The sequence below is a fragment of the Ictidomys tridecemlineatus genome, chromosome 5 (genome assembly GCF_052094955.1).
Source record: "Ictidomys tridecemlineatus isolate mIctTri1 chromosome 5, mIctTri1.hap1, whole genome shotgun sequence".
Classification (NCBI taxonomy): domain Eukaryota; kingdom Metazoa; phylum Chordata; class Mammalia; order Rodentia; family Sciuridae; genus Ictidomys; species Ictidomys tridecemlineatus.
The window spans coordinates 41937225-41951630 of record NC_135481.1 but is presented as its reverse complement, the minus strand read 5'-3'; the positions used below and the strand labels follow the sequence as shown (position 1 = coordinate 41951630).

Here is a 14406-nt window from a genome sequence, read left to right as displayed (position 1 = left end):
AGGAGGGAGGGAGGGAAGATGGGAGAAAGGAAGGAAGGAAGGAAGGAAGAAAGGAAGGAAGAAAGAAAGAACAAAAGATGTAATCTGAAAAGGACGTTTGAGAATAAATATTTTGGGAAATTAAAAGCAAAGAGGAAAAAATACCATTGGGAGGGTCAAAAATTAAGGATTTCTAGGAATTTCCCAGGAAATAGGGGAAAAGAACAAAACAGGCAAAAATGGGCGTGAAAAATGAGAAAATTAGAGGAACATTTCAAATGAAAAAAAAAAAGATGGAGGACATCATCATCTACATAATTGCAACATTTTATTTCAGAACAGAAGCACATAAGATTCTAGCATAAAAAGTCTATTAATGGGCTGAGGTTGTGGCTCAGTGGTAGAGCACTTGCCTAGAATGTGTGAGGCATTGGGTTTGATTCTCAGAACCACATACCACATATAAATATATGAATAAAATAAAGGTTCATCAACTTCTAAAAATTTTTTTTTAAAGTCTACTAAGTGGCCAGCACAGTGTATGAAGGTAGACACACACAATAAGTTACTTCTCTGTGAAAATTCAAAACAGCCAGGCAAACAGAAAAGCCTCAAGAGAAAACAAGATTTCAAATAGCTATGTTGGGAGGATGAGAAACAGGAAGTGGGTATCTGAAAAATCAGGACACAGCAATATAAATATGTTACATAGAGGTTATAAACCAAAAGAGCCTGAAGTTAAGTCCGAACATGTCTTCTTCCAAGAAGCTGATTAGGAGAAAGAGGACTATAGATTTACTGTGTGTCATAAGAAGACTTTATGCTACTTCTTGTAGAATATTTGTTATTTTAGCTGTGTCTATGTGTAATTTCAATAAAATTAGGAAAAGAGAGTAACAAAACCAAAATCCTCTTGCACTTCATTTCACACAATGTATTTGTTAAAATACCACTTTTGTTAAAATTTGTTAAAATACCCCCTTTTCCAGCTTCAGTAACTCTCATTTAGAAGTCTTTCTGACATTTAAAGTCACTTAAAATGTTATTCCACAGATTTTTTTATTCAACCTCAAGCTTTTACTTCAGTCAGACTGCTCTTATTAACCCTTAAAATATAAGAAGTAAACATTTTTCATCACTGTCTTCACAACATGAATCAACTTTTAAATTTTTCTCTCTTCTACTAACATTCCACCATGTATTATTAGCTCTCATCTTTGAATTCCTCTGAATGCATAATCTAATGTATTTGATTATGTCGCTCTTGAATTCTACTCATGACTGCCAAATGGTATGTGATATTCCTGAGTCCAAACAGGAATTGGAACTAATAGATGCCAAACCATTGTTCATGAATCAAAAGTGGATAAATGAATGAATACTTGTATACATTCTACAGGCATGCATACATGTACAACTTTAATAGATACTAAGTAAATATTCAACTTAAATTTGTTGAAGATTTAAAAACAGGGTATACCTTTTCAGCTTTAAAGAATGAATATGTTACCCTGAGAATGCTATTTTCCATAGTCTTTCCTTTATCTAAGCCAATCTTCTTCAGCAATTATAAACACATTTCATGGACTATATATACTTAAGAAATGAATAGTCAGCATCTGATTAAAACTTCTAAATCATCTTAATCCACAATAATGAACCACAAAAATCTTATGATCATGGGTAATCAATATATTTTAAAAAACAAAGCAAAAACTTTTTTTCTGGAGTAATAGTTGCAGTGGAGAAATGAGTTCAAAAGCCAAAACAAGTCATTTTCCAGCTGAGAAAGAAAACAAAAGCATCCACTGTCCTAAGTGAAACAAGAGACTGATATCCAATCATTGGCGTGCTCACACATGTCTTCTCAGGGACCACTTGCCAGAGGGAATAGTTTGCTCAACCTTGGTGACAATCTGGGATACTCTCCTTTATTATTCTCTTCCCTAGCCAAACCACAAACATCCAGGCTCAGTCCCATTTGTAGTCAGCACCAATGAACATACCCCTCCACCCTCAGCACACACAAAGAGGCCAAAACACCTCTCCATTCCTGCGCTCTGAAATTATGTAAAGCTCTCATCCAGTTTATCCATCATCTCTAATTTGCTTTATTTAAATATGAGGGTAAAAATTAGGTTCTTGCACTTTCAGTAATAAAATGCCCTCCAAATAAAACAAAGAAAATGTTAACAAGGAGGGTGGATTTTGAACCACTATTGAACTAAAATCAACAGATATGAAGGAGGCACAGAAATAATTTCAGCAGATTAGTAATGGTGTGTTTGTTAAAATACCACATACATACACACACACACACACACACACACACACACACACACACAGAGATGAGAAAGATAAGCAGTCTGAGTCACACACCTGGAAACTTGAGGCTTCCCAGTGCAAGTGCATGGATTTCAGAGATCTGGTCCCTCATCAGCCACTGAGTCATCATGGAATCCTTGGTAAAGTCACAAGCACCCAAGACTCAAATTCTTTACTGAAAAAAAATGTGTTTGATTCTGAGAAATAATAACAACTAGCATTTGTTTTGCCCACTTTTGTTTACTAAGAGCCTTTGTAAGCAAGGAATATCTTACTGGATCAGACAGCAAACCTGGAGATTATTCCACTTCGCAAGGGAGGAAAATGAGGCTCAGGAAAGTGCAATCGTTTCCCCAAGTTCACAAAGCCATGAATTGCAGGAATCAGGATGTCTGCTCTGATACCTGTAAACACGGATAGAAAAGAGGGTTTGAAGATGACCCTTGTTTTGAAAACCACAAAACATCCCTTGGCACAGAATTTTCATATTTATTCTAAAGAGACTATAATTTGCCCAAACACACTTATTAACCTTATTAAGATAATTTCTAACATTATTTAACTGCAACTTAAAAATCATTGCATCAGAAATATTACCAACCAAGCTTGGAGATCACCTAATTCAACATTCTTATTATAAATGGATAAGAAATCAGACCTTCTGAACAGAAGGTTACAGAAAACCAGGACTTCCTTGAGACTCAGCTGATGCCCTGCAGGTCCAGTACACTCTTACTTTGCGGAGGGCAAAGCCTATTACACAACAAGCACACACCTGTGCACACACACACACACATTCCTGTATACTCTACTCGTGCTAATATGCAAGGTCATTTGATTAATAGAGAAATACTTCTCTTTTTTGAGGCTGAGAGAAGGAAATATCATGATCATTTCTTTTGTACATTTTCCACTGTTCACAGTACAAGAGAAAGAATCTGACAGACATTGACAGTGGCAGCACCTGCTGAGATGACATCAAACTGCCAAGGGTGAGATCAGAAAAAAAGTCCAACATAAAACATTTGGAACTTTCCACTTCTAGACAGTGCTTCTAACCTGCCACTGATGAGAGACCCACCCTTTCTCCCAAGTGCTGACTCCTCCCACCTGTTCTCAATATTTTACTATGGTGTATTTTCCATTCTGAATTTTCAAAGCAAAAGAAGTGTGCAGTGTTTAAGATGTTTGATGAGACAATTAGGAAAATGGAGTGTAAAGGTTAAAGAAAGAGGAAGGAAAGTGAAACTTTTTGTTCATGATAACAACAAAACTACTACTTGCTTTTGGCAGCTATCACTCTATATTCACAATCTATGTAGGAATCGTGAAATTAACTACTGCAATGGAGCAGCCCCTGAGGTGAAACTCTGCAGTCACACAGCCCAACAGCTCAAAAGTTAACTTCAGGTGGGCAAAAGGAAAGAATGCTTAAGTCAGCCCAAACTGCCAAAGTAGTGGCACGTCAGAACTTAAATTCAGTCACAGAAATCACGTAGTCTTAGACCAGGATGGCATTTTAGATAGTAACTCCAATCCCTATGATATCTACACAGGAAACCGAGGCTGACAGTCCCTTACTTACTGCACAGCAAGAAACAGATTCACCTGAGTTAGATAAAGGATCCCGATTCTTCAGCAAGAGATGATACTTGTTATTTCCTGAGGCCTGGAGAAGGTAGAGTCTCAGGGCGGCACTGGAATGAGATGGCAGTGGGCACAACTCTTCACGTTAGTCTTTGTTCTTCTGAAATTCCAGAAAAATCAGGGACATGACAATGAGCACAACAGCTGCCAATAAGGTTAGAGAGACTGCTGTAAGAACAGGTTTAATACATCTATAAATAATGTATGTATCCACGTGTCCTTTGGGTGGAACTGTTCTGGGTACTTCCATATGGAGTGGATACTTCATTTAAACTTTACAACCTCCTTGGAAAATAGCAGTAATTATTTCTGCTATAGCAAACAATGTAGCTTCTCAACTTTTTTTTTGTCCTTTGAACAAAATTATGACTATTTTTGTCACAGATCACAAAAATTTCCTTACAGTAAAAGCTCCAGGTCCAAATTTTCTAGAAACAAAAAAAATACAAATCTTATACAAATTCTTACATGAATAGAAAAAAAGTGGGTATTCCCAAACACATTGATGAACTTAGCATAACATTGACAGAAAAGAGAAATACAGGCTATAATAAATATTCAAAAATCCTAAACTAAATATAAGCAAAACAAATTCATCAAAGTATGAAAATACTGTAGCCTCATGAACAAACTGATTATCACAGGTAAAATAATTATAATCTCAAGCAAGATTGGTATAAGACTAAAAAACAAAACAATTGATTAAATAAACTATTAAAATTAAATAATGAACCTATTAAATGCACATGAATTTTAAATAAATGTTAAGAATCTATGGAAGTCAACATACCTCATTGATTTATACTTAAAAAACTAAACCATAGCAGCCTAGAAATTTAAAAACTTTTCTTGTTATCTACAAAAATGAAATAAACATTATTTAGAGTGGCACAATATTGAAATACATTCGAGACCCCAGAACAAGAATACGAATATTCTCTAAGTAAAAAATTTAAGGTCTTAGCCAATGCATATAGACTAGAAAAGAAAAGTGTGAGAATTGAAACAAATATAATTATCAAAAATTAATGCTATTTTGTACTCCCAAGTATAAAATAATTTGTCCCAAATTATTGGAATGTATGAGACAGTTTTTAACAAACTTGCTAAACATGAAATAAATATTTTAAAAATCTATATCATTTTGTATATAACTACAAACAGAAAATCCAAATTTTAAGATAGTTACTATTTAAGGTCCCACCAAAAATATAAAGTGTATAAAATAAACGTAACACATTTTGTCTAAGATCATTGTAGAGAAAAGTGTAAAACTTTACTGGAAAATGCTAACATAGTTCTAAATATGAGAACAGATACCACACTCATGGATTGAAAGACGATATTATAAGGACATCCAGTTCTGACAAAATTGAGGAATAAATTTTATGTTCTATTGACAATATTGCAATGCTTTTTGGAGGGATTTAATAATTTGAATTTAAAATTGAATCAAATAGCCCAAGGGGCCAAGAAAAGCCAAGACATCCTTAAAGAAAACAAACAGGGCAGGAGAATTTCCCTGCCAGATGTCACATCTTTTTGTAAAGCCTCAATGATTATGATGCTGTACTGGTATTGGGTAGATTGGTAGACCTACCTATCTATCCATCCATCCATCTATCTATTGAAAGATCTTCATACACAATGGATCTGATATATGGAAGACGTGGTATTGCAAATCTATGAAGAACAACTTTATCCCATAATGTCTGTTATTTATCTAAAAAAAAAAGAGGGCATGTGGATTCATTTACATGTTTTCTCATATTAAAAATAAAGAAACATAAGCTATGAAATAAAATACAGATTACTTCCAGAAAAGAAATGGGATACATTAAAGGGACAGGATAGGTGCTAACTTTTCTGAATATCAATTATTTGGTTATACAACAGTGAAATGCAATATTTTGCATAATAATAAACCAAACCAAGTGTTGAGAGCCACAGCCTAAGGGGCCCCAGGAAACTTCCAGCTGATTGGCTCCTCTGCGGTGATGCTCATTGGGCTGTTTCCCTGCCCTTTCAGACCATGGAGCTGCTCATTGGGGACTCTTTTGGGTCCGCCCACACGACCCAGCCAATCTGCCTCTAGAGCGGGGACTTAAGAGTTCCAGTTGAGGTGCTCACCAGAAGAGCCTGTGGTGGCAGTTGGGCTCTTGAGGAATTCCTGGAGGGCTCCTGTGGTGCAGCATGCGCTCAAAAAATAAAGTTCGTCCTGTTTGACAAGTGGCTCGTGAATTGTGCCCAGCCAGACTGCGGCAACCAAGTTATGTTTAAAAGTCATTCATAAAAACAAACAAAAACAGAAAAATAAAAACTAAACATAGCACTACTTGGTGTCAAAACCACTGTGCAGTAAATAATTTTGCCTAAAAAGAGATCTGGTCTTTGCCCTCGGCTACTGAGGGGTGATCACTAGGCCTTTGGAATGTACTACCTGGTAGGAGTGTCCTTGTTTGCCCAGAGGTTTTATAACAAGAAATGAGGATCAGGACACTGAGATCTGGAAGCAACTTTATTAGTGATGCCATGGCCCAGAGAGATAATCCCCAAAGTCTGAGCCTCAAGCACAGTAGGGCTTTTACTTTTATACATACGCAAGTTTCGGGTACATCAAGGCAAGGGAGTTGGTGCAATTCTATTGAAGGGTGCATTCTATATTCCTTAATTGGGTACAAGCTTGTCAATAACCTAGGGACTCTTAGCTTATACTGCTTGGGGACATTTACTGCACTAAGCCTAATGGGGATTGTTCTGTCCCACTACATTATTTCCTGCTTCTGCTCCTGCAGGTACCTGTTACAGCTACCTGTTAGCAGCTGCAATCCTCTATAGTTAGATGTCAGTAAACAGAGCTGCAGTGTATCAGCATACAAAACCACAGCCTGTCAGCTCTTAAACTGCCAAAGTTTCCATTCTGTTCCTACCACAGATTGGCTACTGGATAGTCTAGCAATGTGATATGTGTTATGATGGGACTTGAGGCATGACCTGTCAGTTCTGACTTCCAGGAGAACTGGAACTCAAGGCATATTCTGAATCCCAGGAGAGAGAGAGTCACACGACTGATTTTTGATCAAGCTCTGGTAAAAACTCTGGACAGGAAAGGCCCAGGTGAGCTTCCATGTTTGAGAACCACTATGACATGTCACAGTCAGGAGGATAGAACTCCATGTAAGACATCTTGGAAAGACAAAGGATGCTAGAAAGTTTGTACTGTTACTTCCCAGACTTTAACTCATGTGTCACTTCCTTTGGCTGGCTCTGATTTGTATTCTTTCACCAACATAAATTTATCATGATAAATAGAGAGCTGGCCTGAGATTTGTAAGTCTTCCTGGTAAATTATTGAACCTAAGGGTGGTCCTAAGGATCCCTGAATTTGTAGCAACCTGCTCTGAAATGAGGGTGGCCTTGGGGACCCTTGAGCTTGTGGCTAGTGGCAGAAGTAAGGGCAGTCTTTTAGGAATTATTCTGTCAGGCTGTGCACTTTGCCTAAATATCTCTGCAACCACATAGAGCCCCAGGTATATCAGATGACTCTAAAATACAGTAATCATCACCAGGAGATAAAAAGATATTCAAATAAAAACAGTTGTTCTGTTTTGAGTTAATACTATTACTGGTTGTAGTACTAGCTTATAAGACCTTCTAAGATATGGCCCATTCTTCAGTGGTCTTGTTTTATAAAAGATATGAGTCTATATACAAAAACTTACCATAATAAAGCACATAAGCCTTTGCCATAAGAGAAAATTTGATGTATAAAATAAACTTCATGATGTTATCCAGATGTTTTATTAACACCAAAATTCAAAGATGAAAAGATTAATGATAATAATAGTAATGATAGAACAGGTTTTGGAATATTTGATTTGTGCTTAGCATTACATGTTTTACATGTTTTATTATACTTAATTCTTACCCAAAATCCTGCATGATCAATGCACTTAAGATTGGCTCCTCCCAGCATTACCCATTAATTTCTTGATCGAACAGCATTTTGTTAAACAAAATAGTCTCAGGTCATAAAGTCAAACTTAGAAAACCATTGAATTGTGGCTCTCACACTGCCAAGTAGTACTTAGGCTCTTCTAAGTACATTTTTATGAACAATGGAAAACGAAGATAAAATCATAAACACACTTTTAAAACAGAGTGGACGTGGTACATTCTGTCTTAAAAGTTTTCAATGGTCTCTGTAACCCTTTCTCTCTCTTCCCCAGTCTCCCCTCTCCTAACAGTGAAGTGGCAGTCAGGGGAACCTGAAAACACACACACTGGACTGAATTCTACTTCTTCTTTCCATAACTTTTATTTCATTTAGTAGATTACTTCAACTTTCTCAAGAGTAATAAACAATTTGTCATAAATGGTATAAATGCATATAAATATAGATCACTGGGAACTGTAAGTAACATGTAGGTCTTAGGCATTAAAATTTAAACTTTACCTGAAAGTTGAAATCTAACATGCACATTTTATAGACATAAGCATACATATGTGTGCATGTATATGCATTTAGCTGATTTGCTCTCCCAATCATTTATCTCCTCTCTTTAAATCTCACTTCTATATTTCTTCATTCTCAGGTGATTAGGTTATTTCTTGTTTTACTGAAAAAAAAGAAGCAATGAAGAGAGAAAGTCCACAGGCTGCCCCTACGATCAGCTCCTGAATCTGCCCGTAGGCTCTGCAGAGCCTCCTGTTTTACAGGTCAACCGTCTGTGTTCTACCTGACACCAGCCCCTCCACTTACTGAGTCCCACCCCACTCACTACTCCAGGACTTGGCTCCTGCAATTTTTTCTTCTCTCTCCTGCATCATCAATTTTTCTCTCTCTTCTGGATTATGCTCCACACACCAGCTAAGGTGATCTTTTAAAAATGCTTGTCAGATGACAGGAAGGAGAGATTTCCTGTTGTCCACCTTTTTATTGTTTCCCATATCTAGAATAAAATCTAAAGACCATACTACTTCTACCCCTGTCTCCTGTGATTTCTGCCTTGTGTATCCCGCTCTTCACATCCTGAGCTAGTTCGCACCTTGAGGTTTTGTTCTTCATCCTTATTAATTTCTTCAGAATTTATTTTTCACTTCCTCTTTTCATTCAGGCTATCATTCAAATGTCAAGTCAGCTTCCTTGGTCCCCTTATCTAAAGTGGCATCTGATTATGAGACTTTCCACCCGACTTAATAATTTTCATAGCATTTATCATGTCTTGACATTATTTATCCTACTTTTTGATTTGTCTATTTATTATCTGGCACCCATGGTAAAATGTAAGCCATTTAAAGAGAGGAAATTCACTTTTTTGTTCACAAGTATATACACAACCTGGGACAATATCAGCACATGCCAGGCATTCAGGGAATATTTGTTGTCAGAAAGAACAAATAAAGATAAAATGTGTAATTTTAGTACCTCATTATTATCATTTGAGGACAGGTTATGACACATACATAGACAAAACAATTGAAATATTATGTGTAAGCACACACTGAGTTTATAAATTTTTCCATCAATGTGTACACCTTTTCATATAAAAAACCAAACTCATTTCTTGTTATTTTAAACATTTCTTCTTCTGTGCCAGTATTAGGCATTTGGCTTTCTTTAAATATTTTTTTAGTTGTATATGGACACAATTACCTTCATTTTATTTATTTATTTTTATGCAGTACTGAGGATTAAACCCAGTGTCTCACACATGATAGACGAGCACTCTACCACTGAGCCACAATCCCAGCCCCTAGGCATTTATATTTTAACAATGAAATTAACACTAAGAGGAAAAAATATGTAATATTTATGAGTGTTACTTATTTATTTTGTTCGTTGCTATGAATGGTCCCTATAGCTTATATGTAAATTCTTTGCTAGAAAGACATAATTAATTGATCAAAATGAAAGCAAAATATGATTCCACTTTATTATAATATTAACTACTTGTGTGAATTGTTGAACAAGACGCTGTCTGAGGCCCTTGCAACTATAATGTTCTATGAAACCAGGAATTACCAATTTTTATGGCATCCCCAAACCTAATGTCACTGGTTATTGCTGGGTTATCATTAACCAAAAGAGAAAAATGACAAAATAGTGATTCGTTTTTAAAAAATATTTATTTTTAGTTGTAGTTGGACACAATATCTTTATTTTATTTATTTTTATGTGGTGCTGAGGATCGAACCCAGGCCCTCACACGTGCTAGGCGAACACTGTACCTCTGAGCCACAGCCTCAGCCCCAAAATAGTGATTCTTTATCTCTTTAAGATGTTCAAAAATATTCCAGCAAATCTTATATTGGTTTTTAAAAGGATTAAGCTTCATTCCCATAGTGAATCAGAACAGACTTTAAAATGAGTTTAGCAAGGGAGTGGATAATATAACTATTTTGTCATTATTTTAGAAAGTTCTTGAACAAAGGGATATGACACAATCACTGTATTTATATCTTCTTTTCCTACAACACTCACTCTCCACCCTGCATTCAACTGATAAATACAGATGAAACATGCACACACACCTTACCACTTTTAAAGTTAAGTTCTTCATTTCGAAATATATGGAACACGTAAAACCAGTCGTTGATGTTTATAATACCAACATCTTCATTCAGCCATTTACAATGACACCCAGCACTTCTTATAATCATCATGGTACTCATTTCATTGACCTGCATTATTTTTTTATTTTTAACAATGAATTCAGATTCACCATCTTTCCACTGTTGATTTTTAGTGACTCTAATAACCAGGAAAAAAAATCTGCTTTTATTTCACAATCTGGTAGTACATCTATTTTAAAGAGAAGGCTTTCTAGAACAAACAGGGATTTCATGAATTCACCATTTCCTGCCCAGAAAACCAACCTACAAACACACACCTGCCCAAGCCAGTTTACTATAAGCAGTGTAGGAGTAAAGTAGACACTTCCTACAGTGGGACAAAATGATAATCTATGGATTGTCCAATCGAGCAGCTTGGAATCTTACATAGTACTAAGGTGGAAATGGTTTAAGTGTGTCCTATATTCCTATATATTTCCTAACTTCCTAAAATATGCTCAAATTCTTCAACAATATTTTTGGCCTAGGTCACATCTCAAAATTATGTTATTTAAATTCTACTAATCTTCACCACAACTACCTCAAATAGCACAGTTGTCACTAAATTCTATATTATGTCTTTGAGAAACATACATTATAAATCTGATTGGATTTCTTTCCTTGTATTTTTTAAATGATACTGCTTTTAAAGGCATCCAGAGAAATTGTTTTTACAAAGCCTGTACTCCAGTTTAGGGCAACTCTTTATCTCAGTGTTGGGGTGGGGAGAGGCCACTTCAGACAACTCTTATTTCTTCACCCCTTGGATGCTTGCAGTACTTCCTGTGGATGTACTGGCCATGAGATGTCTATATTGCTGTACCTCTGACACTCTCCGACACTGCTCTTCCAAATTGACCTATACTTTCTATATTTAGATCTTTGTCACAACATATTACTCATACTTTCCTGGTCTGGTGATAAAAACTTCATCCAGGTATCCAGGGCATGTTCTCTTCTTCTCTAATGGACACAAACCCACTGTCCATCAGAAAAACCAGCACTCTATGACCTTTACCCTGTATGACTTGAAGTTCAGTCATATCAAGTCCAACTAGAAAGTGCCAGAATTGCATATTGACATACTTCTTCTCCCAATACCAGCTCAAATACCACTTTACTGATGGAGTTTCCCCCATAAATTATCAGGCAGAAGAAAGAAATGTTAACAATATCAAACAAAGTGACCCAACAACAGTAGAAGTTTCTTTGAAGACTGATGCTTTACTTTTTAAAATACATGTGAATTTATACTCCAACTATGTCATTTTTAATATATAAATAATATTTGAATGATCATAAATAAAAACAACTGCTAGTTTTCTCAGAGATTGATGGGTGAAATGATATCTTGAGTCTATTAGTTTAGGACAACTGGGCTGAGATGAAGCAAACTGGTCTAGCACCCAGGTACTGCTTCTTCTTTGACTTGGCACTGTATGAGGTTTCAGGCTCACATAAATACACAGATACACGTGACAGCAGTTTTCTGAATGCTTTTCAAGCTACTCATGGGGAATTACTCTAGTGACATGCCCAGAATCCTGGTCAAGAGATGACACAAGACTTGACACTGATTATAGGAATTTAAATCATAGTCTCTGTTATAGTTTGGGTCTGAGGTATCCCACAAAAGCTCCTGGGTTAATGCAGGAAATCTTTGGCGGTAAAATGGTGGGTCTTGGGATCTGTAAGCTAAGCAGTTTATCATAGTTTGAATGGACTGACTGGATGGTAACTGCAGGCAGGCAAGGCGTGGCTGGATGTGGAGGGTCACTGAGAGTGTGTCCTAGAAGGGCTGCTCTTCTCTGGGGCCTTCTCCCTCTGCTTTCTGGCCACCATGAGGCGAGCTGTTTTCCTCTGCCCTGCCTGTGGCATGATAGCTGCCTTATCTTAGACCCAAAGCAATGTGCTCGTCCATCTATGGACTGTTCTACTGTTAGCCCCAAATACACTTTTCTAGCTCTAAATTGTTCGGATCAGGTATTTTGGTCACAGTGATGAAAAGCTGACTAAAATAGTACCTTACTACAAGGTCATATCACATGTAGTTGAGTGTGACACTGAAATTTTAGCAGTGCATTCTCTTCTACCTCAAGCACATATTTATGAAAGCCTCCTTCCGGTAAATAAAAAGTTTGCAATGATGTTGTATAATTGATCATAATTCTGAAATTTTCATTGGCTGTAGGTCCTTTTAAACTCATAGTCCCTATATCAGTTTTCTTCATTGAACTCTCAAATTTAAATTTTAGTGGAACTATGTCAGTTAATGGGAAATCCTTTAGAGTTATACCATATTGATGTTCATTGAGAGAGTCAGCTAAATAAGTCAATGTGGTCAGCTCCATTTTATTATAAGGGTAAAAAAAATGTATTCATTCTGTCTGGGCTTATAACTATCACTGTGATGTGTTATTTCCTCCAACTTAAAACACATATACACACACACCTCAAACTAAAATATCATCCCCTGCACTTTTTCCCTGCCAATTCAATGTAATAACAATGATGATGATAAGATGATAATGGTAGCTAACATGTTTGGTATATTTATTATAAGCCAGTATCTATTAATACTTTAAGCAACCTCACGTGGTAGATACTATAATTACCTGCATTTTACATATGAAAAATCCAAAGACCTTACAGGTAGAAGTAGGATTCTAACTCAGGTTCACAAACTGTAATCATTACACTATATTGCATATATTTATTTAGAAGAATATGCATTCAAAATCACTTCTCATTTCACAAGTTCAATGATTAATGTATGAGTATCCCAGCTTTTTCGTCTTTCCCCTTTCCCTCCTTGTTAGAAAGATTTCTAGCTCACTTGCTTCAGCTTTCTCCTCTATCTCCCCTGGAAGCCATTCCTTCCTCCCAGACATTGCATAGAAGTTTGTGAGTGAGGAAAAGCAATAAGGAAGAAAGAGGACAGAATGAGGTTCGCACATGAGGATTTAGAGGGTGTCGAAAATGCTGAGAAAAGAAAAGGAGCAGCTAAAGAGGAATTAAGAAAAAGAAATAAAAATTGCTACACTGTATCTCTTCATTTTGTTCAATAAACAGAATAAATATTATTTTGCAATTACTTTTGGTTACTAAGTTCTTTGGATCAGAGTACGACTGGGATACAATTGTTAAGAGTTCATATTTTATAACAAATATTTCTTTAAAAATTTCAAACTCTTGCATTAACCAAATATTGCCTTTTAGCACTTTCTTTATACTTTGAGACAATCAAGAGGTCAACCCCTTGGACTGGGGCTGTGCTTCACACTGTGCTGGCTGCTGTTGGGGAGAGGGCAGCATGACCTTCACAGCAGGCCTTCCACATCCCAGAGTTTTCCCCATCTGGGTTCAGCTGCACATATTTTTCCAGGTCAACAGCATGATTGTGGAAATACTTATTGGCTGAGCACTTCTTCACCATGTATCACACTAAACACCTTCCCAATCAGTACATCTTCATGTATGCCATCATTACAAACAGCACATAGGATGAATATTAATAGATATATTTTTATGCCACAAGTTAAAGAACTAAATTTACTTCAGTTTTTTTTTCCAAATAGCTGTTCAGAAATATAGTTGAACTACAATAAAGTGTATCATTTGAACACTGAAATAAATGCAACTCTTGGAGTCGGTTTCTTTGTGATCTAAAACAGATATGATCAAATCTGCAACATAGAATATCACTGACTTTTTCCTCATTGAGTTTTATTTTCCTTGGAAATTCTGAAATTTACATTGAAGGAGGCATCAAGCAGGTTTTTTGTTGTTATTGTGAGAGCAACAGCCATGAATGCTGTGGGTGCCCTTCCTTCTCCATCC

The 14406-nt window shown here is 36.3% G+C and overlaps 1 long non-coding RNA gene across 1 annotated transcript; it reads right to left on the bottom strand.

Annotated features, from left to right (window-relative positions):
- Positions 1 to 2361: 2361 nt before the first annotated feature.
- LOC144377523 (uncharacterized) lies at positions 2362 to 4047 on the bottom strand. Its single transcript, XR_013438525.1, has 3 exons — positions 3913 to 4047; positions 2580 to 2708; positions 2362 to 2479 (listed from the first exon to the last, which is right to left on the bottom strand). It is a non-coding gene; the product is annotated as an uncharacterized LOC144377523 (long non-coding RNA).
- Positions 4048 to 14406: the final 10359 nt, after the last annotated feature.